The sequence below is a fragment of the Camelus bactrianus genome, chromosome 19, assembly GCF_048773025.1.
Source record: "Camelus bactrianus isolate YW-2024 breed Bactrian camel chromosome 19, ASM4877302v1, whole genome shotgun sequence".
In the NCBI taxonomy this organism is placed as follows: Eukaryota; Metazoa; Chordata; class Mammalia; order Artiodactyla; family Camelidae; genus Camelus; species Camelus bactrianus.
Genome location: NC_133557.1, coordinates 12,748,845 through 12,775,451, shown reverse-complemented (window position 1 = coordinate 12,775,451; position 26,607 = coordinate 12,748,845). Strand labels below are relative to the sequence as shown.

The window sequence follows — 26,607 nt, the reverse complement described above, 5'->3', positions numbered from 1 at the left end:
TGGTGTGTGGAAAATGGTATTTTATGATTAGCTGGTAATTTGGAGGTGTGGAAAGGGCTAAGGTTAGATCTATGCTCAAATCTCAATTCTGTTCCAGTTGTATAAAGTGATGCTGAGGCTGCATAAGATTGCTGTAAGAATGAAGTACTTGGTACTTAATAGATGTTCCAAGTTCTCCTCCCAGTGTACAGAATAACGCCAAGAAGAGGCAGAGCAATTAGTTGGGTGATTACTGCAATAGTCTAGGTACAAGGAAATAATGATTACAAAAATAATTAGCATTTATTGAATACCTGCTATGTATCAGGCACTGGGCTAATAAGCCCTGTATTGAATTGTATCTCATTTAATCCTCATAAATAAACTGCATGAAATAGATGTTATTATTATCTCCAATTTAAGATAAGGAGGCAGAAGCTCTGAAAACGTTTGCCAAATTCACATGATTTATAAGTGGCAGAGCTGAAGCAATCTGACCTCAGAACCCTTTTTTTGGTGGGGGGGATAGGGAGAGGAAAGAGACAGATTTAGGAGACACTGGGCAGAGAAGAAGAGGGAAAGGAGTTTGGAGTATTGGCAAGTCCAGAAAGATGGATGGTAGTGTCTTCACAGAAATGAAGTTGTCATGAGGAGGAACCCCCTTGAGGGAATTGACACAGAGTTTAATTTTAGGCTTGCTGAGGTTGAGATGACCACACGATCCCTGAGATGGCTGTAGCAATGGGTTCCAATGAGGGTGGAGAATAGATATTTTGGAACCATCCAGGTCAATATGATAGTTAAAACTGAAAGACTAGAGTAGAAAAGAGCAGAAGCCTGAGGGCCCCCTGCTGAGACATACATATTTAGTTTAAAAAGCGGTCAAAAAGATTGAGGACTCAGGGTTGTGGAGTGTATGGGATGGGGGAGGAGCTTTTCAAGGAGAAGAGTGGTTGGCAGTGTCAGGTAGATCACAGAGACTGGAGACTGCACACACACACACACACACACACACCATTGAATTGAACAGCTCAGAGTCTAGGAGGGAGGCAGAGACGTAAGCAAGTCATTTTGGTTACATGATAAATTATGACAGAGATGGGAACATAGTGTTGTGGAAACATTGAAGAAAGAGCAACCAATGGCACAAAGTTAGAAGATTTGGGAGAGGGTATATTCCAGAAGGAGGAAATAGTACATTCAAGGAGTGAAAGGGAACAGACTGGACCGAACATCTTAAGGACAAAATCTGTCTTATTCATCTCCTTATTCCTAATGCCAAATGCTCATTGAACTGCTGATGAGGATGCAGGGCTAAAGCGGTTCATGCGCCAGCTACCAAGGATGGTGGTGGTAAGTGGCAGTAGGTAATTGATGAGAAAGAAGGAAAGGTTGGTACAAGCAAGTGGATGTTTATAAAATGTAACCCTAAAGCAGATCCCTAGTAGGAAAGGCCTAGAGAGTATTGTGAAACCAGCCCAAGAGGAGGTTTAGAGGGCGTCAGAATAACACCCTATGATGGAATCACCAAGGTGTTGATTTCTCTTTTCCCTTTTTTTTCCCCATGGAAAAAGCAGTGAATACAGTCAGATATCTGGATTCGATATTGGCTGTCACTAATTTGTAGTGCACCTTTGGGCAAGTCATTTCATCTCTTTGAGCTTTAGTTTCCTTATTTGTAGTAAAACCAATGACCCAGCCCTCTCCACTTCATCAAGAGGACCACATAAATTGTTGGATTCATTTTGTAAATGATATAGTTAACTGAGCAGATGTTAGGAAAAAGTTAGATATTGATAATCTTATAAAGAAGCATTATATCAGTGCCAGAGCTCCCTGTAGGGAAACTGGAACTCTCTCTTCCCTTCATCTTCTCTCTTATCTCTTTATTCACTGAATATTTATTAAATAACTTTTGGGTGCTAGCTGGGCTGGGGATATAAAGAAGATTATAGTTGCTTCCTTTAGACAGTCTATTGGGAAGATAGACACTTAAGTAGCAAGAAGATAATATAATATGTGCTATAAGACAAAAAAGAAAAGTATTAGGGGAGAAGAGATGAGGAAACAACTGTCTAGAGTCGGCAGGAGGTGACATGGGTCTTGAATAACCAGCAGGAATTTGCTATGTAGAGTGGGAAGGGAAATGTGTGTATCAAGGCATGGGTACATATGAATGCCATGCTAAGGAGTTTGGATTTCAAGTTCTAGGCCAGCAGTTCTCAAAATGTGATCCTGACCCTTTTAGAGCATCTGTGAGGTCAAAAGTATTTTCATAATTATACTAAGACATTATTTTTTCTTTTTAACTCTCATTTTCTCATGAGTGGACTGTGTGGTTGTCCCGAGTCTTCATGACATGTCACGACAGACTGCCTTCAGAAGTAGATATGAGAATATAGCTATCTTCTATTAAGTTGGCCTTTAAACAGAGTTTCAAAACTGTAAAACAATACCATTCTTCTTGGAGGGGAGGGTGTAGCTCAGTGGTAGAGTGCGAGATCCTGGGTTCGATCCCCAGTACCTCCATTTAAATAAATAAATAAATAAATAAATAAATAAATAAATAAATAAATAAGTAAGTAAGTAAGTAAACCTACTTACCTCCCCTCCAAAACAAACAAAAGAAAACATTCTTCTTGCTAAATTTTTCTTTTGTTTCGGAAAATATAGTTACTTTTCATAAAAATGTTTTTTATGTTAACATGTTTATTATTGCTATTTTAAATGAATTAATATGTAAATATTTTAAAATTTCTCAGCTTTGATTTCTAGAGTGGTAATTGTCAATAGATATAATCCACATAAATAAAAGCTCTTCGGAGTCCTCAGTAATTTTGAAGAAGGTGAAGGGGATCCTGCGACCCAAAGTTTTGAGAATCCTGTTCTAGGCAGTAGGACATCACTGAAGGGTTTTGAATAAAGGAGTGACATGATAACATTTCAACAAATTATTCAACAAATATTTATCAAACACCTATTATATGCCCGGCACTATTCTAGGTGCTGGGATAGAGCAGTAAACATGTCAAATCAAACTCTCTGCTTTCGTTGAACTTTCACTATACTGGGTGTGACAGACAACAAACAAAATAATATATATAGTATGTTAGTAATTGCTGTTGAGAAAAGCAGGGAACTAGGATGTGAAAGCTGAAAGGTGTGTGTGTGTGTGTGTGTGTAATTTTGGATGGGATAGCCAGGCAAGGCCTCAGTAAGAAGATGTTTTTTCAGTAAAGACCTGAAGGAACAACAAAGGAGTGGATCATGACGCTATCTAAGAGAAATGAATTTAGTACAGGAGCCAGCAAATGAAAAAGTTCTGGGACAAGAGCATGCCTGGGAGGGTTGAGGAACGACATGGAGTCCAGAGTGGTTGGGGTGGAGGAAGGGTGAGGGTATTAGGAGAGGAGGCTTGTGAAGAGAAAGGATGCTCTTCCTGAGATAAAAAGCCAATAGAAGGTTTTGAGACTAGAAGAGATATTTTCTGACTTATCTTTAACAGAACCACTTTGGTTGCTGCTGAGAACAAGTTGAAAAGCCATGAGCAGAAGGGCCAGCTAAGAGGCTATTGCAATAATCCATCCAGGCATGAGATGAAGGTAGCTTGGACCAGGGTCCAAGTGAGGATATAGAGAGGTAATTGGATTCTCAATAGGTTTTGAAAATAGAGTTGACCAAACATACAATGGACTGGATATGGGGTATGAGAAAAAGAGAACAGACAAGTTACATCACACTTTTTGACCTGCGTAACCAGAAAAATGGAGTTGCCATTATCTGACACAAAGAAAGCTATAGGCCTTCAAAAGCTTGGTGTTGGACATATTAAGTGGGAGATGTCTATTAAACACCTGAGTGGATGTGACAGGTAGGCTGTTTCAAGTGTGGGTCTGACTTCAGGAAAGAGGTCTAGACTGGAATATGAATTTGGAGGTCCTCAGGATAAAGAAAATATTTAAAAGCTGAGGGACCAGGAGCAATTACTCATGAAATGAGTGAAGATAGAAAAGAAAAGAGTTCCGATGACTCAATCCTGGGGCAACTCTAATATTTAGAAATTGGAGAGACAAAGAGGAATTGGCAAAAGACACTAAGAAGGAAGAGGGAAAATGAAGAAAACTAGGAGAGTGAGAAATCTGGAAGTCAAGTGAAGAAAGTGTTTTAAGTGAGAGAGAATAATCAACTGTGTTAAATGCTGCTGACAGATCAAATCCTAAGCAGGTTAAGAAATGGTAATTGGGTTAAGCGATGTGGAGGTATCAGTGATCTTGAGAAGAGCAGTTTGGGTGCTCCAAAAATCTGATTTGGAGTAAGTTCAAGAGAATAGAAGAGGTATTGAAAACGTTAAGTATATATACCTTTTTCAAGTTTTGCTACAAAGGGAAGGAGAAAATGTGGCAGCTGGAGGAGGAAGTAGAATCAGAAGAGGGTTGTTTTTGTTTGTTTTCAAGTTAAGAGAAATAATGTTTATATGTTGACGGAGACTGATCCACTAGAGGGAGAAAAATTGGTGCTGCAGGGGAGAGGGGAGAATTGGTGAAGCCACGTCCTTGAAGACACAAGTATACGAGTGGAGAGCTGGCTGTGAGCTAGGGTACTTCATCCACAGAAGCAAGAAGAGGACTTAGGGGAGTTATAAATTTGGTACCAGGATGGCAAGGAGATTAGAGGGGGACCTTGCATTTATTGGTCGCTTACTGTTGTCCAGCACTGTGCTAGATGCTTTCTTCACAACAGTCCTTGATATAAGGGAGAGATGGATTATAAAGCTGTTGGAACAAAGCAAAAAAAAAAAAAAAAAAAAAAAAAGTTGAGAGCTGAGCTGTAAAGCCCCTGAAGTTCCAAGATACAGTGCTCTTGGTGTTCCTTCCCATGGAATTTTTCTCTTTTTTTCTAGATCACGTTGGCTTCTCATAGTAGATATCAGAATGCCTTCCATTCAGTGATAAAGATTCTTTGCTTAACCAAACTTTAGTCAGGCTCCCATACCGTTGCCTAGGCCCATCTGTGCACTTCCTTGTAAAAATTCAGTTCTAGCAAGTCAGTTTAACCAGAACCCGCACCCCCTTGCTATCTGATCACCCTCGATATCTAATCAGGTCCCTCCTCCTGCACCATCCCCCAGGTGATGTCTGATCACCCTGACCTGTCTTCAGCAAGAATCTTGTTAGGTTGGTTTAGCCAGAATCCCCTTAACCCTTGGTGTTCCTTCTTAGTATCTTCGTAGTAATTTTCCATTCCCTGCTCCTTGACCATAAATTCCCACTTGCCCATTCTGTATTCATAGTTGAGCCTGATTTCTCTGCCCCACTGCAAAATTCCATCGCAGTGGACCCTATGCCTATTGTGATAGTCCCCTTCTCGTTAATAAAGTCTTCCTTACTGTGCTTTAACAAGTGTCATTGAATATTTTTTCCCTTTAACATTGGGTAGGAAGAAACTAACTTTCTAGCTAACCACAGAGTAGAGATTCTTTCTTCTTAAAAGAAGGAAGCAGTTGATTGGTCTCAAGAATCTGTAGCACTGAGCTGCTGTTGGTACTGGAGGGCCCTAGGCCTGAAGCCAGTCATATGTACCCAAAAGATAAAGGCAGAAAGAAAGGACAGGAATAGAGGAGACTGAAGTTCTGATTTGTGAATCTGACAGGCAATCTATTTATTTATTTACTTTATTGAAATACAGTCAGTTATAATGTGTCAATTTCTGGTGTATAGCACAATGTCCCAGTCATGCATATACATACATATATTCATTTTCATATTCTTTTTCGTTAAAGGTTATTACAAGATACTGAACATAGTTCCCTGTGCTATACAGAAGAAACTTTCCAAAAAATCTAATTTTATATATAGTGGCTAACATTTGTAAATCTCAAACTCCCAAATTTATCCCTTCCCACCCCCTTTCGCTGGTAACCATAAGATTGTTTACTATGTCTGCAAGTCTGTTTCTGTTTTGTAGATGAGTTCATAGTGTCCATTTTTTTTCTTTTTCTTTTTAGATTCAACATGTAAATGATATCATATGGTATTTTTCTTTCTCTTTCTGGCCCGCTTCACTAAGAATGATGATCTCTAGGTCCATCCATGTTGCTTCAAATGGCATTATTTTATTCTTTTTTATGGCAGAGTAGTATTCCATTGTATAAATATATCAATTTCTTTATCCTGAAAGGCAATCTATATAAGAGGCTGGAGAGCACGATCCAGCTCAGCAAGTCTCCTTGACATCTCTCCTTCCTCTGAATGTCCATTGCAGCAGCTAACATTTAATGAGGGCTTATTATATGCAAAGCAGTTTAATCTATATGTTATATCACTTAATCCTCACAATTATCCTAACAGGCGGATTCCAAAGAAAGGATGAGAGGAGAAATGGAGGCATGGAGGAAGGAAAGGGTCCAATTGTTCAGGATGTAGAGAAGTCCCAGTTCAATCCCCTGTCTCTGTCTCAGGGTCCAGTCTCAAATGCCTTGGGGGTATTTTCCACTTAGATTTTTTTCTTTAAGAATATACTCAAAGTGATGTGCATTCAATGAAACACTATGCAGTCATTTAAATAAATTAGAAAATACTTTATGAACTGTTAGAAAATTATTTCCAAAATGCAACATTAAATGAAAAAGAGGAAATTGCAGAATAGCATGCTACCATTTGTGCAATAATGGGAAAAAAGAGAGAGTGTGTGTGTGTGTGCGCACGTGTGTATGTGTGCATTTGCTTGTTTATATGTAAGATACGGAAGGACACCCAGGGTACTGATAACAATAGTTGCCTTCCTGGAGGGGAACTATGTGGCTTGTGGACAGGGTGAGAGGGAGATTTTTCGCTGTGTACTCTTTTGTAGCCTGTGACTTTGTAACCATGTGGATATATTACCTATTAAAAATAAATAAATATGAGTTGAACTTTAAAAAAGTAATTGTACCAGTCTCTAAAGGACATTCCCTGAAAAGAGAGCGGATATGATGATATGATATAAGCAAAAGCAGTCCATTTAGGTGGGCAGTTTCAAAAAATTCAGGCCTTCAGAAAGAGAAAGAAAAATGCTATATGATATCACTTATATGTGGAATCTAAAAAAAAAAGGGACGCAAATGAACTACTTATTATTTATACCTTGATGATTGATTTCTCGAATATGTGAGCACATTTGACTGTCCTTTATGATCAGATTACCACATTCTGTTGATTCTTATTTTGTAGTTGGCTTTATTCCTTTGATAACTATGTAAGTTTAAAAAGCTCTAATTTGTTCTTAGAAACAATAATCAGTACATATACATAAACTGACAAAAAATATGTGCAGTATATTGTATATATGTATTTACATGCAATATATTGTATATGTGCATTCAAATTGTCACAATGCTACCTAATAAATCTGAAAAAAAAAATTCAGGCTTTAATTTGCATGGCCAAAAAAGTACCAGAAATAAAGTGAAAAAATGCCCAATAAACTAGGTAAAACATTTATTATTAAGTTTCTTAACATAAGACAGCACTTTAGAAACCAATGAGAAAGGACCTATGACCCAGTTCAAAAATGGCGAAGGACAAAATGGGTTTCACATAAACAGAAGTGTGAATGGGCTTATATTCTTTTTTTTTTTTTAAAGCCCAATGTCATTTGTAATTACAGAATGGCAAATTGGAACAATGAGCTATTGCTTTCTCACGAGCCTGCAAATGTCAAAAAGTTGGCTATTACAGAGTGTTAAAGAGGGCACGATGAAAGTACAATGAGAAGGGATAAAAATTGGTAGCCTCTCTTTGGAGCGCAAATTAGCAATGCCTGTCAGTCTTGAAAAGAAGCATACCTTTGACCCATCAGTTCTAATTTTGAGAATTTATCCTACACAGATAATCCTTGCATACGTACATAGACAAATGCACAAAGTCACCCACTGCTGCATTCTTTGTAATTACAAAAGCTCAAAATCAACCTAAATATTTTCCAACTGGGGAAACTGCCATATCTAAACAGAGGAACACTAGGTAGGTGTTGAAAAGAACAGTGTGCATTGGTATTACTGTTATGACAAGATTAATTTATCCTCCTCAGTATCTCTTACTTGGACTACAGCATCCTGACAGGTTTCCCTGCCTTTATCTTGCTCCTTTGCAGGACCTGCTACGTAATTTGCAGACCTGGTGCAAATGAAATTTCAGTGCCCATTGTTTAAAAAATATTACAAATTTCAAGGTGGTGACAGCAGAGCATTAAAACAAGTGTGGGGGCCCTTCTAAGTGCAAGGCCCTGTGTAACTGCAGAGGTCACAGGTCCATGAAACTGACTTTGCTCCTGGAGTGCCACTTAGACACGGCTGCCAACGGGACATGCTGCTTCCTCTACCTCCAACATCTTTCCACCGACATCTGATGTACTGCAAACCTGTTCAAAATAACTCAGCTGCTTTGGGAAGTTTTCCTTGCACCCTCTCACCAAAGACGCTTCTTCTTCAGTGCTCCCCCAGCTCTTGCACATAGTTTTATTAACTGTTGATCAGAATGTGTTATGAGTATTTGTTTAAAAATCTCTATAAGCTTCTCAAAGGCTTGGCTTATAGCTTATGCTTGTTTGAGTAACCCTAGCACCTCATACATTGCCCAGGACATAGGAGTTGAGAGAATGAGTGAGTTGGAGTGAATCAGTTTGGGTGGGTGTGTTAAATAATCAGTCTGTGCTTCACAGTTACACCTCACCTTTGTGTTGCAAAATCAGATTGGACTCTAATTTCACTGAGGCCGACAGCCCTAATGGCTGGCTCTTGATTCTAGGAGCCGTGGTATAGTTTCAGATGGTCCCTGGGATGGGCGGGTGATGCCTGAACCTGAAAGCCTTTGCAGGATCCCCCAAGCCACTCTCACCAATTTCTGCATCTCCTTACACTCTTTAGGCATTTAAAAATGGGAAGGTGCAGCTCCCCACATCAGGTCCAGCTGGACCCATCAGTCAGTTCTGGGTTCTAGGAATCTTGTAGTACATTCACATTTCCTCTAATCCTTTGCAACACTGGCTTTCAAATGGAGGTATGCAACACCCTTCCAAGGATATAGGAAGACTTTCTGTGGTACTCATGTACTGATCATTTTAGGGGAATTAATTTCCAGATCCCTAACTTCCATATGTATTCTATCTGATAAAGCTTCTGGGGTTGAGGCTCCAACCTGGCTTTTCCTTCATAAATATAGTTCTGCTGGTCTTCATAAGAAAGGCGTATCCTGGGCCAACTTTAATCTTACTATGGTACATCTGTTGCCTGGGACAATAAAAAATCCTGGGGATAATAAACAGACAATTAAAAATATCAGTTTTGGGGAAATATCTTTTTTTAAAAAAACTGAAATGTAATTGACCTACAGTACTATGTTAGTTTCAGGTGCACAACATAGTGACTCGGTATTTCTATATATTACAAAATAGTCACCACAATAAGTCTAGTCACCATACAAAGTTATTACAATATTATTGGCTATATTCCCTGTGTCTACATTTCATCTCTGACTCACTTATTTTGTAACTGCATGTTTGTACCTCTTGATCTCTCTAACCTATTTCACTCATCTCTGACCCCTACCCCTAGCAACCACCTGTTTGTTCTCTGTATCTCTGAGTCTGTTTCTGTTTTGTTATGTTTGTCTCATTTGCTTTGTTTTTTAGATTCCAGGTGTAAGTGAAATCATGCAGTATTTTTTTTTCTCTTAGCATAATACCCCGACATTTCACTTGGCATAATACCCTGTAGGTCTGTCTATCCACGTTGTTGCAAATGGCAAGATTTTATTCTTTCTGTTAGAGTAATAGTCCATCATATATATATACACTGCATATTCTTTATCCATTCATCTGTCGATGAACGCTTAAGTCACTTCCATATCTTGGCTATTGTATATAATGGTGCTATGAACATTGGGATGAATATATCTTTTTGAAGTGGGGTTTTTGTTTGCTTTGGGAAAATACCCAGAAGTATAATTGCTGGGTCATATTTTTAATTTTTTGAGGAACTTCTGTACTGTTTCCCATAGTGGCTGTACCAATTTACCTTCCCATCAATGTTCATGAGGATCCTTTTTCTCCATATCCTTGCCAGCACTTATTATTTGTTGTCCTTTTAATATAGCCCTTCTTGCAGGTGTAAGGTGATAGCTCATTGTGGTTTTGATTTGCATTTCCTGATGATTAGTGATGTTGAACATTTTTTCATGTGTCTTTTGGCTGCTTGTATGTCTTCTTTAAAAAAGATGTCTATTCAGGTCATCTGCTCTTTTTAAATTGGGTTGTTTATGTTTTTGATGTTGAGTTGTATCAATTCATGGTATATTTTGGATATTAACCCCTTACGGGACATATCATTTGCAAATATCTTCTCTTCTCCCATTCAGTAGGTTGATAGTTTTCAGGGAAACACCTTTTTTTTTTAATTAAATTTTTTTTTCAGTTTTATTAGGGAGAATTGTTACAATTTGACTGCACATATACAATGTATTGCATGTAAATACACAATGTATTGCAGGTAAATACATATACACAATATACTGCACATATTTTTAAAATTTACATATACGTACTATTCATTGTTTCTAAGAACGTTTAGAGTTTTAGCTTTTTAAAATTCATTTTTAAATTTTATTTATTTGTTTGTTTGTTTATTTATTGTGGGTGGGGGGAGGTAATTAGGTTTATTTGTTTTTTAGAGGAGGTACTAGAGATTGAACTCAGGACCTTGTGCATGCTAAGCATGCTCTGTACCACTTGAGCTATACCCTCCCCCTGAGCTTTAGCTTTTTAAACTTATATAGTTATAAAAGGAATAAAGCCAATCACAAAATAAGAATTAATTTAAAAAGATACATACACCCCACTATTAACAGCAACATTATTTATAATTGCCAAGATATGGAAAAATCCTAAGTGCACATTAACAAGTGAATGGATAAAGAAGATGCAGCATACATATATGTAATGGAATACAACTCACCCATAAGAAAGAAGGATACTTTGCCATTTGCGGCCCTTCACTCACTTTTTTTTTTACTTCAAAACCCAGAATTTTATAACTGGCCTAAACATTTCCATTGCATCAAAAAGAACAAAATACCTAGAAATAAACTAAACCAAGGAGGTTACCTATACTCTGAAAACTAAAACATTGATAAAGGAAATTGAAGGTGATACAAGGAAATGGAAAGATATCTCGTGCTCTTGGATAATCAACATTATCAAAATGGCCACATTACCCAAAGCAATCTACAGATCCAATGCAACCCCTGTCAAAGCACTGACATTTTTCACAGAACTATAACAAACAATTCCAAAATTTGTGTAGAACCATAAAAGACCTTGAACTACCAAAGCAATCTTTTGTAGGTCTTTTTTTGTTTGTTTTTTTCTCTTTCTTCTTTTTGTTCTCTTTTCTTATGGTTTGATGACTGAAGAAGTTCCTTTAACATTTGTTGTAAAGCTGGTTTGGTGGTGTTGAAATCTTTTAGCTTTTGTTTATCTGTGAAGCTTTTGATTTCTCCATCAAATCTGAACGAGAGCCTTGTCAGATAGAATATTCTTGGTTGTAGAATATTCCCCTTTCATCACTTTAAATATATCATGCCACTCCCTTCTGGAACGTCTTTTAATTATGGGGTGACATTTATCAAAATTATTTTGGATGGTATGTGAGAAAAATAGTATAAAGTCCACTGGTCCAAGACCACACACTACGGTGGCCTCTAGAGGGTTTTCTAGGAGGTCATCACCTGGTCTTCTTAACCTCTAGGTCTTTACAACTGGACCTCAGTTTTACCAAGCTAGCCAGGTAAATACTTTTTACTTGATTTCTTGATAACTTCCACCACAGTTGACAGTCTCCTTTTTGAAACACACTCTTCCCTTGGGTTTGGCACCATCACATTCTGATTTCCTCCCTACATTTTAGCTCCTCATTCTAAGTTTTCTAGTTCCACCTCTTCCAATTGACCTGTTAAATTCAAGAGTTCCTCCTGGTAGACATAAGCCCTTTTCTCTTCCTGTTCTTTTCTTACTAAGGGATTTCATCTATTAGCCACAATTTCAAATACCATCTGCCTCCCAATAACTCTCAAATTTCTATCACTAACCTAAGACCTCGCTCCCAAACTTCTAAATCCAATTGCTTTTTCCACACCTATACCTGAACGGCTCAAAGAATTTACAAACTGCAAAAAACCAAAGGCAAGCTCATATTCTTCCCGTTCAGAATCTCATCTTCTGCTAAGCTCCCCCAGCTGAGTCACAGTATTCCATCTGCCCACCTCATGCCAGAGGGCTGGGAGGCATCTGTCATACCTCCTCAACCTCCTCCATGGCTAATGGAATGCACTTCATGCAAGATTTCACCCCAATAACACTTTATTCTGTTTGCACTAAAGCCCTTTTATATATGCTTATCTCTTGATCCATGAGCTAATTCTATACCCTCATATAGCACCTTGTACTTCATAATACTTGTCCAAATTGTAATTACATAACTATTTGTATAATTATCTCTCCCCCCACATTTTAAGTTCCATAGACACAAGGACCATGTCTTTTTTTTTCTGGCACATGGTAGGATCTCAATAAATATTTGTTAAATTAACAAATGTGAACATGGATGGTAGCAACTCTGTGGTCTTTACAATTTAGTACCTGATGCTGTGTTCCCAGTAGAGGGCAGCAGAGAATAGATAATGGAAGGAGTCCAGCTCCAGTATTAAAAGGGTGACTGGGTAAGTCACTCAACTTTTCTGAGACTCTGTTTCCTTCCTTGGAAGTTAGGGCTCATTCTCCTCCCTGTGAATCAAAAGAGATAAGCAGATATAAAAAGGCTTTAGTGCAAACAAAAAAGAGAGTGTTATTGGAGTCAGTTATGATAAATACTTGTTGGATAAATGGAGGCAGAGGAAGAGGAACTTGATTACATGATGATGAAACAGATATGAGTAGAGACTTGACAGATTCAAGAAAAGAGGAAACGAAAGCTCAAGGAAGAGACTGGCCTAAGTCCAGAGCCAGCTGGAGGCAAAGCTGTGAAATTATCAGTGTGTTCTCTCATCTCTCATCTCAGCTCTCTGGTTGCTGCCCTCCCGCCTCCACCTCTAGCCTCTGGTGTCCGATCACTGTGCTGTGCTGCAGGCCTTTCTTTCCCTTTCCTCCATAGAAGCACATGTGTCCTGTGTCCTGTCCCCTCAGAGGCCTGCTCATTGCTATCTGCAGTGACAGCTCATAAACCCAATAAATGGGCCCCTGCTAAAGTGCTAATGGCAGACAGTGTGTTATTTTACCACTCCCCATAATAGGAGCTGGAGCTTCTTGAGACAGAAAGAATAATCTCCTCAAAAAGAATATCTGAATAAAAATAAAATCTACATTTAAAAACATCCACACACACAAATAAACTCAAATTCGATTAAAGACCTAAATGTAAGAGCAGAAACAATAAAACTAAGAAGAAAACATAGGCAGAACACTCTTTGACATGTCAGCAATTTTTTTTTTTTTGATCTGTCTCCTAAGGCAAAGGAAACAAAAGCAAAAGTAAACAAATGGGACTAATTCAACTTAAAACATTTCGCACAGCAAAGGAAACCATCGACAAAACAAAGACACTACTGAATGGGAGAAAATATTTGTAAATCATATGACTGATAAGGGTGTTAATATCCAAAATATATAAATAGCTCATACAACTCAACATAAAAAAAACCTGATTAAAAAATGAGAAGTAATTATCAGGGAAATACAAATCAAAACTACAATGAGGTATCACTTCCAGCCAGTCAGAATGGCCATCATTAAAAAGTCCACAAGCGATAAATGCTAGAGAGGGTGTGGAGAAAAGGGAACCCTCCTACACTGCTGGTGGGAATGTGGTTCGGTGCAGCCATTACGGAAAACAGTATGGAGATTCCTTAAAAAACTAAAAATAGACTTACCATATGATCCAGCAATCCCACTCCTGGGCATATATCCAGAAGGAACTTTAATTTGAAAAGATACGTGCACCCCAAAGTTCATAGCAGCACTATATACAACAGCCAAGACATGGAAGCAACCTAAATGTCCACTGACAGATGACTGGATAAAGAAGTTGTGGTATATTTATATAATGGAATACTACTCAGTGATAAAAAGAATAACATAATACCATTTGCAGCAACATGGATGGACTTGGAGATCGTCATTCTAAGTGAAGTAAGCCAGAAAGAGAAAGAAAAATACCATGATATCACCCATATGTGGAATCTTTAAAAAAAAAAAAGAAGAAGAAGACACTAGTGAACTTATCTACAAAACAGAAACAGACTCACAGACATAGTAAACAATCTTATGGTTACTCGAGGGACAGGAGATGGGAAGGGATAAATTGAGAGTTCGAGATTTGTGTACACTAACTAGTATATATAAAATAGATAAACGGCAGGTTTCTTCTGTATAGCACTAGGAACTATGTTCAATATTTTGTAATAACCTTTAATGAAAAAGAATATGAAAATGAATGTATGTATATATATATGCATGACTGGGGCATTGTGCTGTACACCAGAAATTGACACATTATAACTGATAGCTCCTAAAACAGTGTCTGAAATATAGTAGGCACTCAATAAACATTTTTGAATAAATTCATGTAAATTGACAAGTAGTGGCAAGTCCAGAAGAATAATACTGGGACACTGAATACTCACATCTCATAAAGAACTCTTGAGGGAGACATAGATGTTTAATTTAGAGAATACAAGATTTGGGGGAACAGGATCACTGTCTTCAAAAATACGCGGGGCTGTCACATGTGGTTTTGGAGATCAGAACTTGGACCTGACCCGCTGGAATACTTCAAGTGACAGAGAGTTCACTACTTTGTGGATCAACCAGTTCCATTACTGGATTGCTCTATTAGAAAGTTATACTGAGATAACATTCATTTCCCTGACTTCCTCTTATTCATTAAACATTCTCTGAAGCTTCACAGACCTACCCTTATTCCCTCTTAACTTGTAACTGGATGAAATGAGACACCAAGGGGTATGCTTGAGGAAATTAAAAAACAAACAAACAAAAATGACAGGACTTTTGCAGGAAGAAATACACATACTGAAAAATGGCAGGCTTGAAAAAATAAAGGATTTTGTTGTTTGTTTTGGAGGGACAGGGTTGTGGGGTTGTGAGAGGAAAGAGAAAGAAGGAAGATGAGTTGGTGGCTAGGGACAGGAATCTTGGGGAAAAGAACAGAAATACCTAAAGGAGAATTTGATTAAGTTTCTGCTGTGTGGCATGATGAACCTTTTTACCAGGCTCCCCATTTAAGTAAGCAGTAAAATATCCCTGCATTGTAGAGTTGAATCTATTTTTACATGCTTTTTTAAAATTGAAGGATAGTTTAGTTGGATCTGTTTGGGGGTTGTATCGAGGTCCTGAGGATGGTGAATGGGAGCCAGACTGAGGCTACTTACTCACGGGAGAGCTGCCACGTGCAGGTCCACATACTCGAGTCCTTCCGTAGATGAAGGGGTAGCAGAGGAAGTCAAGTTTTGGATTCTGTACACTGGAAATGAGAATAATAACATCTGCTGGGAAATGCTTGTTCGGCAGATCAACAGAGTTTTTAATGAGATAGTAGAGTAAAAATATTTCTGTAACTATAAAGTTGTATATTAAAGAGATTATTATTAAAGTAAACAGAAGACTGGATGAAATCACTTCCTTTCTCAGAAATCATTAGTTTATTTTTTCATTCATCTGGCTATCTATTGTCTATATTCTAAATCCCTGGCACTGTTCTAGATTCTAAGGATTCAAAGATGAACAAGAGTGTTTTATTTCTCCAGAGGAGGAACTAATTAACTAGTAATACCGTAGAATTAAGTAGTACTACTTAGCAAGTACTACTTATTCTAGAAGTCATCATCAGACCGTTCACTAGTCCCCAAACATAAGGTACACTTTCACCCTCTTTGCCTTTATGCTGTTCTGTCTGTCCAGAATCCGCTCATTATTCGTTCATCAAGCAAACACGTATTGGGTTCTTTCCTTATATTGGAATTATGCTGGGACATGTCAAGAACATGTTGATAAATAAGATATAATTTCTGGCTTCAAAGATCTTAGCCTAAGAGGGGAGAAACATCTTTCCTCTCCTCACCTAGTGAAATTCTTCTCCTCCTTCAAGGCCCAGATGAAATCTATGGCCTCTCTGTAGCTTTCCCTGACCCTTTTCCCTCAGTACATAGCTTATAATTACTATGTACCTTTTTCACTCTTTCTGTGTGAAAACACGTTGTTTTGTATGCCTCTCCTCCTAGACTATAAGCTCCTGGCAGGGATCATGTTTTACCCACTTTTGCATTCCTTAGAGCAGTTTGCATGACACTTCACATCAACTAGGGCCCCAGCAACAGCTGGTTGAATTCGAAGAAGAATAAAGCACAGAAACCAAAACCTCAGACCTGGCAGGAGGCGTAAAATCAAGACACACATGTTGAACTGAATTCAAAGGAGGGGGAAGACAGAAAGCTAAGCCACCCATAGGGAGGCTTTTAGACTATGCTAGGGAGTCACTGGTTTACATTTTTTTCCATATTTATTTATTTCTGTGTAAACTCAAATTCGGCCTCCAGTAGTCAGGCTGTTGGGGGATAGGGTTAAGCCAAACATTCTGAAAGTGGTCCGAGAGGAATGGGACTTCTAGAACTCTTAGAGTTGCCCACATGCCAGCTGTCTGGATTTAGGAACTTAGAATCCTCTTTATTAGAGCTGGAAGTTATTTTAGAAATTCAAAACTCCCTTTTAGAGGGGCACTGACTTAGCCAAGATAAAAAAAAAAAACTATGAACAAATATTCACATGTGTAAGCATAGGCGATGAACCTTCCTTCCCTTTACTGTGTACTCTGTGTAGAAATGAGGATCCTATCATCTCCCTGAAAGGTCAGAGTTACTCATCCCACTGTTTTTCTGACTCTTGACCTCTCCTTCTTTGGATGTGGACAAGAATTTTCAGAGAAGCTCTGCAAGTAATCCCATTACCTCTACAGCCTGTGACTCCTGCCACCTCTCACTGCATGGTGTAGCAGCAACAGCTCAGGATCAAAAGTCAGAAGTCCCAAGTTCTAGTGCCAGTTCTCATACCAGGTAACTGTGGAAACTTGGACAAAACACTTAGTCTTTTTCAGCCTCAATTTCACCATCAGTACAAGAGTGTACAATCAAACATTTTACAATTCTACCTCTTTATTCTCCCCTGTGGACTCAGAGGAAGAGTGATCAGAGTATGGGTTGATAAAGCACAGAGAGAGAAGTAACTTCCCCTAACCTAAATCTTAAGGCTCTTTTTCTTTTTTTAAATAATTGCTTTTTTTTTGTTTTGTTTTTTTCTGGCTTCTGGTTTAAGCATTTATTGCTTTCTTTTTCCATAGTCAGGACTTTTTGTTTGTTTGTTTGTTTGTTACCACCTTGTAACATCTTTACAGGCATATCTTGGAGATATTTGGGTTTGGTTCTGACCACTACAATAAAGTGAGTATCTCAGTAAAGCTGGTCACATGAATTTTCTGGTTTCTAAGTGCGTATAAAAGTTATGTTTACACTCTATTGTAGTCTATCAAGTGTACCATAGCATTACATCTAAAAAAACACAATGTATATATCTTAATTTAAAAATACTTTATTGCTAAAAAATGCTAACCATCATCTGAGCCTTCAGCAAATCATAATCTTTTTGCTGGTGGAGGTCCTGCCTCCATGTCGATGGCTTCTAACTGATCAGGATGGTGGTTGCTGAAAGTTGGGGTGGCTGTGGCAATTTCTTATAGTAAGACAACAGTGAAGGTTGCCCCATCAATTGACTCTTCTTTCACAAATGACTTCTCTATAGAGGGCAATCCTGTTAGATAGCATTTTACCACAGTAGAACTTCTTTCAAAATTGGAGTCAGTCCTCTCAAACCCTGCCACTACTTTATCAATGAAGTTTAAGTAATACTCTAAATCCTTTGTTGTCATTTCAACGATCTTCAAAGCACCTTCACCAGGAGTAGATTTCATCTCAAGAAACCACTTTATTTGCTCATCCAAAAGAAGCAACTCTTCATCCATTCAAGTTTTATCATGAGATTGCAGCAATTCAGTCCCATCTTCAGGCTCCATTTCTAATTCTAGTTCTCTTGTTATTTCCACACCGCCTGCAGTTACTTCTTCCACTAAAGTCTTGAACTCCTCAAAGTCATTCATGAAGGGTGGAATCAGCTTCTTCCAAGTTCCTGTTACTGTTGATATTTTGATCCCTTCCCATGATTCATAAATGCTCTTAATGGCATCTAGAATGCTGAATTCTCTCCAGAAGGTTTTCAACTGATTTTGCCCAGATCCAGAGAACTCACTATCTATGGCAGCTATAGGCTTACAGAAAGTTTTTTTTTTTTTTTTGACTGACAGAATCTGCCTCAGGTTTATTTGTACAAACAGCACAGAAAGACACCCCATGCAGACAGCAGCCCCAGGGTCACACCAGTCCTTCTATCCTCACATCTGCAGATGAAGGCCTCTATCTGGAGCCTTTGCGGGGGCCTGGGGACCTTTGGGAGCCTGAGCCTGAGCCAGAGCTTCAGCTGCTGCCTTGGCCTTAGTTTGAGCCTTGGCCTTTGGCCAGCAGAGCCTGAGACCCTTGGCGATGTGGGCAGAAACACGTTTTCTGAGCTTGGGGTGAGCAATGTAGGTAAGTCGACTGAGCCTGTGGCTGTCGCCCTGTGGGATCTTGGGCTTGACCTCCTTGGGCTTTATGAGAACCTTGATAGCCCCAGCATGTGCACTCATGGCCTTGGTGTTGTTGGCCTGCATCTTCTTCAGGCCCTTCTTGTTGTGCTTCTTGGCAAGGCACATGTTTCTCAGGAACTTGAGGTCCACCCCCTTAAGAGATTTGTATCATTGTGATCAGGGTTTTTGGATGCTGTTTCTGTGCCATTTTCGGGACAGTTGTGCATGGTGTGGTTCTTTGACTTGGCTGTGTCTGCTTTGGGGCCGGCAGATCCCAAAGCCCAGAAAGTATTTCTTAAATAATAAAGCTGGAAAGTTGAAGTGGCTCCTTGATCCATGGGCTACAGAGTGGACGTTGTGTCAACAGGCATAAAAATAGCACGAATCTTGTTGTACATCTCCACCAGAGGGATCAGGTTCCTTGTCAATGAGCAGTAGTATTTTGAAAGGAACAGTTTGTTTTCCTGAGAAGCCATTGTAGAATTATTAATTGGCCTAATTTCAATATTGTATCTCAGATGGGACTAGGAAGGCCAGAGGAGAGAGAATGAGATGAGGGAACAGCCAGTTGGTGGAGAGGTCAGAACACACAAAATTTATTGAGCTTGCCATCTTATATGGGCATGGTTCATGGAGCCCCAAAACAATTACAATAGTAACATCAAAGATTACTGATCATCATAACAAATACAATAATGACACAGTTGAAATATTGTGAGAATTACCAAAATATGGCACAGAGACATGAAGTGAGCAAATGCTGTTGGAAAAATGGTGCTGATAGATTGCTCAATGCAGGGTTGCTACAAACCTTCAGTTTGTTAAAAACAAAAGAAACAAAAAAACCACAGTATCTGCGAGGTGTGGTAAACCAAAGCACAATAAAACAAGATACACCTTAATTGAGATATAATTCACTGTACCATAAATTCATCCATTTAAAGTATGCAGTACAATGTTTTATTTATTCAGAATTGTGTTTCCATCATCACAATCTGAATTTAGAGTATTTTTATCACCCCATGTATCCTTTAGCAGTCACATTGTGTCACCACCCCCTTCTCAGCACTAGGCACCACTAATCTACTTTTTATATTTATGGATTTCCTATTCTGGACATTTCATGTAAATGGAATCATACATGATGTGGTTCTTTTTGACTGGCTTCTTTCATTTATCATAATGTTATTTTCAAAGCTCATCCATGTTTAGCATATATCAATATTTCATTCATTTTTATGGCTACATAATATTCCATTGTACAAATATACCACATTTTGTCTGTCCATTCAGATATTTGGATTGTTTCCACCTTCTGGCTGTTATGAATAATGCTGCTTTGAACATTCATGTACAAATGTTTGCGTAAATGTGTTTTCAATTCCCTTGAGTACATACCAGAATAGAATTGCTGAGACATATGGTAACTCTGTGTTTAACTTTTGGGAAACTGTCAAATGTTTCCCAAAATGACTGTACCACTTTACATTTCCACCAGCAATGTATGAGGGCTCCACTTTCTCCACATTCTCACCAACACTTGTTATTGTCTGTCTCTTTTATTATAGCCATTCTTGATGGTGTAAAATAGTATCTCATTAGTCTTGATTTGCATTTCCTTAATGACTAACAATGTTGAACATCTTTTCATGGACTTATTTGGCCACTAGTGTATCTTCTTTTTAAGGAATGTCTATTCAAATCCTTTGCCTATTTTTAAATTGGGTTGTTTGTCTTTTATTTTTGTGTTGTAAGAGCTGTTTATATGTTCTCTAATACTAGATCCTTATCTGATATATGATTCACAAATATGTTCTTCTATTCTGTGCGCTATGTTTTCACTTTATTGATAGCGTCCTGTGAAGCACCAAAGTATTTTATTTTGGTGAAGTACAATTTATCTATTTTTTTCTTTTGTTGCTTGTGCTTTTTGTATTATCACCTAATCTAAGGCCAATATTTACACTCGTATTTTCTTCTAAGAATTTTATGGTTTTAGATCGTATACTTAGTTCTTTGACCATTTTGAGTTAACTTGTGTTTATAGTGTAAGGTTGGGATTCCAAATTTATTCTTTTGCATGTTGGTATCCAGTTGTCTTTGCACCATTCGTTGAAAAATTATTCTTTCTCCATTGAATTACTTTAGCAAATTGTAGAAAATCAATTGACCACAATGTAAGGGTTTATTTCTGGAGTCTCAGTCCTATTCCATTGATCTATATGTCTGTCTTTATGCCAGAAAACACTGTGTTCATCATTATAGATTTATAGTAAGTTTTTAAATCAAAAGTGTGAGTCCTCAACTTTTTTTTCAAGATATTTTTGGGAGTTATTTTAGGTCCCTTACACTTCCATATGAATTTTAGAACCAGCTTATCAATTTCTGCCCCAAAATAGGCAGCTGGGATTTTAATAGGGACTGTATTGCATCTGTAGATTAGATTGTGGGATATTGCTGTCTTAAAATATTGACATATTGCTGTCTTAATGTAAGTCTCTCATCAATAAATACAGGATTTTTTCCATTTATTTAGAATTTCTTTAATTTCTTTCAATGAGAACTTGTAGTTTTCAGTGTACAGATCTTATGTTCCTTTTGTTAAATTTATTCTTAAGTATTTTATTCTTTTTAATGCTATTAAAATAAAATAGATTTCTCTTTTTAATTTTATTACTGGATTGTTTATTACTAGTGCACAGAAAAACAATTGGTTTTTATATATTGATCTTGTATCCTGCAACCTTGATAAACTTGTTTATTAGCTCTAACAATTTTGTTTAGTAGATTCTTTAGGATTTTCCATGTACAAAATTATGTCATTTCTGAATAGATATATCTAATATACTTTTAAAATTTTTATTTAGTACTATACTTTTAAACTTTTTAAACTTTTTTTTATTGATTTATAATCATTTTACAATGTTGTGTCAAATTCCAATGTAGAGCACAGTTTTTCAGTTATACATGGACATGTATATATTCATTGTCACATTTTTTTCTCTGTGAGCTACCATAAGATCTTGTATATATTTCCCCAGGGAAATATATATATGTATATGCTATACAGTACAATCTTGTTTATCTATTCTACAATTTTGAAATCCCAGTCTATCTCTTCCCACCCCCGCCCCCTTTAAAATTTGTATTTAGTATACTTTTATACCTCTAGTATATCTAGTATACTTTTACTTCCCTTCCAATCCAGGTGTCTTTTATTTCTTATTCTTGCCTAATTGCTCAGACTAGAACTCAAGTACAATGTAGAAAAAAAAGTAGGGAGAGCAGAAATTCTTATCTTGTTTCTGATTTTAGGGGAAAAGTTTCAGTCTTTCATTGTCAAGTATAATGTTAGCTATGAGTTTTTCTGTAGATAACATTTATCAGGTTGTTTTTAACTTACTGAGATGTGTTTTGTGGCTTAACACGTGATCTGTCCTTGAAAATGGTTCATGTGTGCCTGAGAAGTATATATATTCTGCTCTCGCTGAAAGAATATTTTATAGATGTGTGTTAGGTCTAGTTGTTTTATTGTGTTCTTCAAGTCTTTTGTGTCTTTATTAATTTTCTGCCATTATTAAAAACGGAGTATTGAAGTCTCCATCTATTATTGTTGAATTGTGTATGTCTCCCTTCAATTCTGTCAGCTTTTGCTATATATATTTTAAAGGCTGTTGCTGGGTGCATATATGTTTATAATTATTATATTTTCCTAATGGATCAACCCTTTTCTCATTATAAAATGTCCTTTATTATCCCTCATAACTTTTTTTGTCTTAGAGTCTAATTTGTCTAGCCACACCAACTGTCTTATGATTTCCCCCTCCTTTTACTTCTAACCCATTTGCATCTTTAAATATAAAGTGTGTCTACTATAGATAGCATAAAGTTGGAATTAGTTTTTTTTTAATTCAGTATGACAGTCTCTGCCTTGTGATTGGATTGTTAATCCACTCACATTTATAGTTTTTTCCAGCTTTATTGAAGTATGATTGACAAGTAGAAATCGCATATATTTAAGATGTACAATGTGGTGCCTTGATATATGTATTCATTCTGAAAAGCTAACCACAATCAAGCTAATTAGCATATCAGTTACTTTACCTAGTTACTTTAGTGTGTGTGGTGAGAACAGTTGAGATCTACTCTCTTAGCAAATTTCAAGTATACAATACGTTATTATTAACTATATCACCATGCTACACATTAGGTCTCCAGAACTTATTTATTCACCTTACAACTGAAAGTTTGTTTCCTTTGACCAACATCTCCCCATTCCCCTCCCCTAATCACCCCCAGTCCCGGGTAATCACCATTCTATTCTCTGTTACTGTGAGTTCAACTTTTTTAGATTCTACATATAAGTGAGATCATGCAGTATTTGTCTTCCTGTGTTTGACTCATTTCAGTTAGCATGATGTCCTATAAGTTCATCCATATTGTTGCAAATGGCAGGATTTCCTTCTTTTTTAAGCCTTTTTTTTAAGGCTATATGCCTCATTTTCTTTATCCATTCATCTAGTGACAGACATTTCAGTTATTTTTGTATCTTGGCTGCTGTGAACAATGTTGCAGCAAAAATGGGAATGCAGATATCTCTTTAAGACAGTAATACTATTTTCTTTGGATATATACCCAGCAGTGAAATTGATGGATCATATGGTAGTTCTGTTTAATTTTTTGAGGTACTTCTGTATTGTTTTCCATAATGACTGCCAGTTTACTTGCTCACTGACAGTGTATAAGGGTTAAAAATAATAGCCATCCTAACAGGTGTCAGGTGGTTTTGATTTGCATTTCCTTGACTATTAGTGTTGTTGAGCACCTTCTCATGTACCTGTTGGCCATCTCTATGTCATCTTTGGAAAAATGACTATTCAGGTCCTCTGCCCACTTGTTAGTCAGATTATTTGTTTGTTTTTTAATACTGAGTTGTATGAGTTCTTTATGCATTTTGGATATTAACCCTTATCCGATATCTGATTTGCAAATATCTTCTCCCATTTGGTAGATCTTCTGTCCATTTTGTTGATGGTTTCCTTTGCTGTGCAAAAGCTTTTTAGTTCGTAGTCCGACTTGTTTATTTTTACTTTTGTTGCCTTTCCAGTTATTTTCTTGATGGTTGATCTAGGTCTTAAAATATGCATCTTAATTTAGAGTCTAAAATATGCATCTCAACTTAGAGTCTACTTCAGAACTATTTCTTTTAATTTTTTAGATATTGATTTTCAATAATAACAATAACCCCTTAATGTGTACAATGCTTTGCAGTTTATAAATTCCTTTCAGATTAATTGTCTTACATTATCTTTATAACAGCAATATGCAGTAAGCAGGCCATAGATTTCTATTCTCCTTTTATAGATGAGAAAGCAGAATCAGTGAGGTGAAGTGTTTGTACAAAGTCACACAGTTAGATGATGGTGGAATCAGAACTATAATTCATTCATTCAAATAGCAATTCATTTTGTGAATCATATTTGTTTAATACTTACTACTGAGCTTAGCATGGGAATGAGGATGCCTGGGAAATGCTCAGAATATTAATGCATTCCAATTAAATTGAGCAACTATAATTATATATTATAAATGTATAATTATATTGAGCAACCTGAGTTAGGTGATACAATTTTTACCTTATGGAGAGCTCACATTTTAGAATAGAAGACAAATGATGATAATACTGGGTGACAGTGTTCTAATGGGGACTGTAAGACATACTTTGGGATCACAGAGGAAAGAATAATTACGTATAGGAGAATCATGATGGCTTCACTGAGGAGATGACATTCAAGCTAGGTTTCAAAAGATGAATAAGGACTTTGCCAAGGAGAGAAAAGAATATGACATGAACTGGCATCATCAGATAGGACAAGGTATATTGGAGAAAACAAGAGTGGTTTGGAGTGGTTAGAAGGTAGGTTGAGAGAGGAGAACGGTACTATAGACTGAATATTTGTGCCCCCACCAAATTCATATGTTGAAACCTAATCCCCAATGTGATGATATATGGAGGTGGAGCCTTTGGAGGTGATTAGGTCATGAGCGTAGAGCAGTCATGAATGGGATAAGTATCCTTAAAAAAGAGACCCCAGAGAGCTCCCTCCCCTCTTCCACCTTGTGAGGACACTGAGAAGATGACTACCTGTGAACCAAGAAATGGGCCCTCCTCAGACACCAAATATGCCAGCAACTTGATTTTGGACTTCCTAGCCTCTAGCAGTACGAGTAATAAATGTTTGTCGTTTAAGCCACCAAGTCTATGATATTTTTGTTATAGCAGCCTAAACAGACTAAGACAGAGGGGTTGAAGATGAAGTTAGAAAAAACATGTTAGCGTTGGATCATGGAGGGTCTTGAACTCCATACATAAGGAATTTGGATTTTTTCCTATGGACAGTGGAAGAACTAAAAAATTCTGAAGAGAAAACTAGCATGTTTCAGAAAGTGCATTCTGATGGCAACTTTTTGACAGTACTAAGAGAGTAATATCTGATTCTAATAGTCCAGGTTACAGCTGGTGAAGGCCTGAACAACTGTGGTGGCAGCATTGGTGAAAGGGGTGATATAACATCTCAGCGCCTGAGTACACCTGGCTCACACTCCAAGATTTCACTCGTCTCCAGAATGCTTTCTTTCCACCTTCTCCTTTCCTTTTTAATCCCTAACTTGGGAGAAGGCCTAGTCTAGCCTCAATCTCGTCAACCAAGTCCAAACTCATTCTACTCGCCACATGACAGGCTAATGAATCAGGAGACAAGGTGTTGGAGCAAGGAATAATGACTTTATTTGGAAAGCCAGCAGACCAAGAAGATGGGGGACTAATGTCCTAGAGAACCATCTTACCCAAGTCAGAATTCAGGCTCCTTTTATATTGAAATGGGGAACGGGTGTGGTTGGTTGTTGTAGACTTCTTGGTGTCAGACTCCTTTATTCTTGCAGCTGCCCACATAGGTCAGGTCATGATGTTCCTGTAAACCTCCAACAAGACAAATGTTATTCTCTGTTCTGCAGCTCTTTATCTCTATATGAATGGAAAAGTGTTATACCCTTGAAGGTCAGAGCTGTGAGAATAGGCTATCCTGTATGTTTCAGGCTATAGGCGACATTCTTTTATAAAAGGGGCAGAACCAGTATGACTAAGCACAGGAGACAGAGCACAGGGTTAGAGCTCAAGAAACAGATCTAATATGGAGTCAGATTTGTTCTTCCTTGTTACAATCTAGACAGTGTCCAGGCCAGGTCTTTTAAACTTGGGGTCAGTGGGTCTAACCCATCTGATGTCCCCTTTTCAACAGTGCAGCTGAAACGGGAAAGAAGACTTCAGCAGCTCTCTGTCTAACAACCCTTGATAATTCTCCAGTGTTTTACCACCTAAAGAATACACACCTTCCAGAGGCTTTAGAAGCCCAATACAATGAAACCCTCGCCTACCTTTCCAGTCTCATTTTCCACCATTCTTCTATTCTCCAATCACATTGGGCTGGTTATCCTTCCTACAATTTACTCTGCTTTTTTTCTAACTCTATGCCATTATTTAAACTGTTCTGTCTGTATTTCCTATCTGTGTGTGGTCGTATTTTACCCATCCACAAATCCCACTCTCCGCCCCACTGCTCTGCCCTAGATTCCTCTGATTCCCTTAGAAAGAGTAGAAAAAACATAAATTCTAGAATCTGAAAATATGGATTTGAATTTTGGCCCTGCTACTTACCTTGCTTACTTACTTTACTTTTTATACTATCCTAACTAAGCATGTTTCCTAATTTAAAATGAGGCGAGTACCTATCTTATAAGATCTCAGTGAGTACAAAATGATAAATACAAGTTAAAAAATTTAAAAACCATAAAGCAATACA

At 37.6% G+C, this 26,607-nt stretch overlaps 1 pseudogene; it reads right to left on the bottom strand.

Moving 5' to 3' along the window:
- Positions 1-18,212: 18,212 nt before the first annotated feature.
- LOC105073624 (large ribosomal subunit protein eL29 pseudogene) lies at positions 18,213-19,086 on the bottom strand (annotated as a pseudogene).
- Between the last annotated feature and the right edge of the window lie 7,521 nt (positions 19,087-26,607).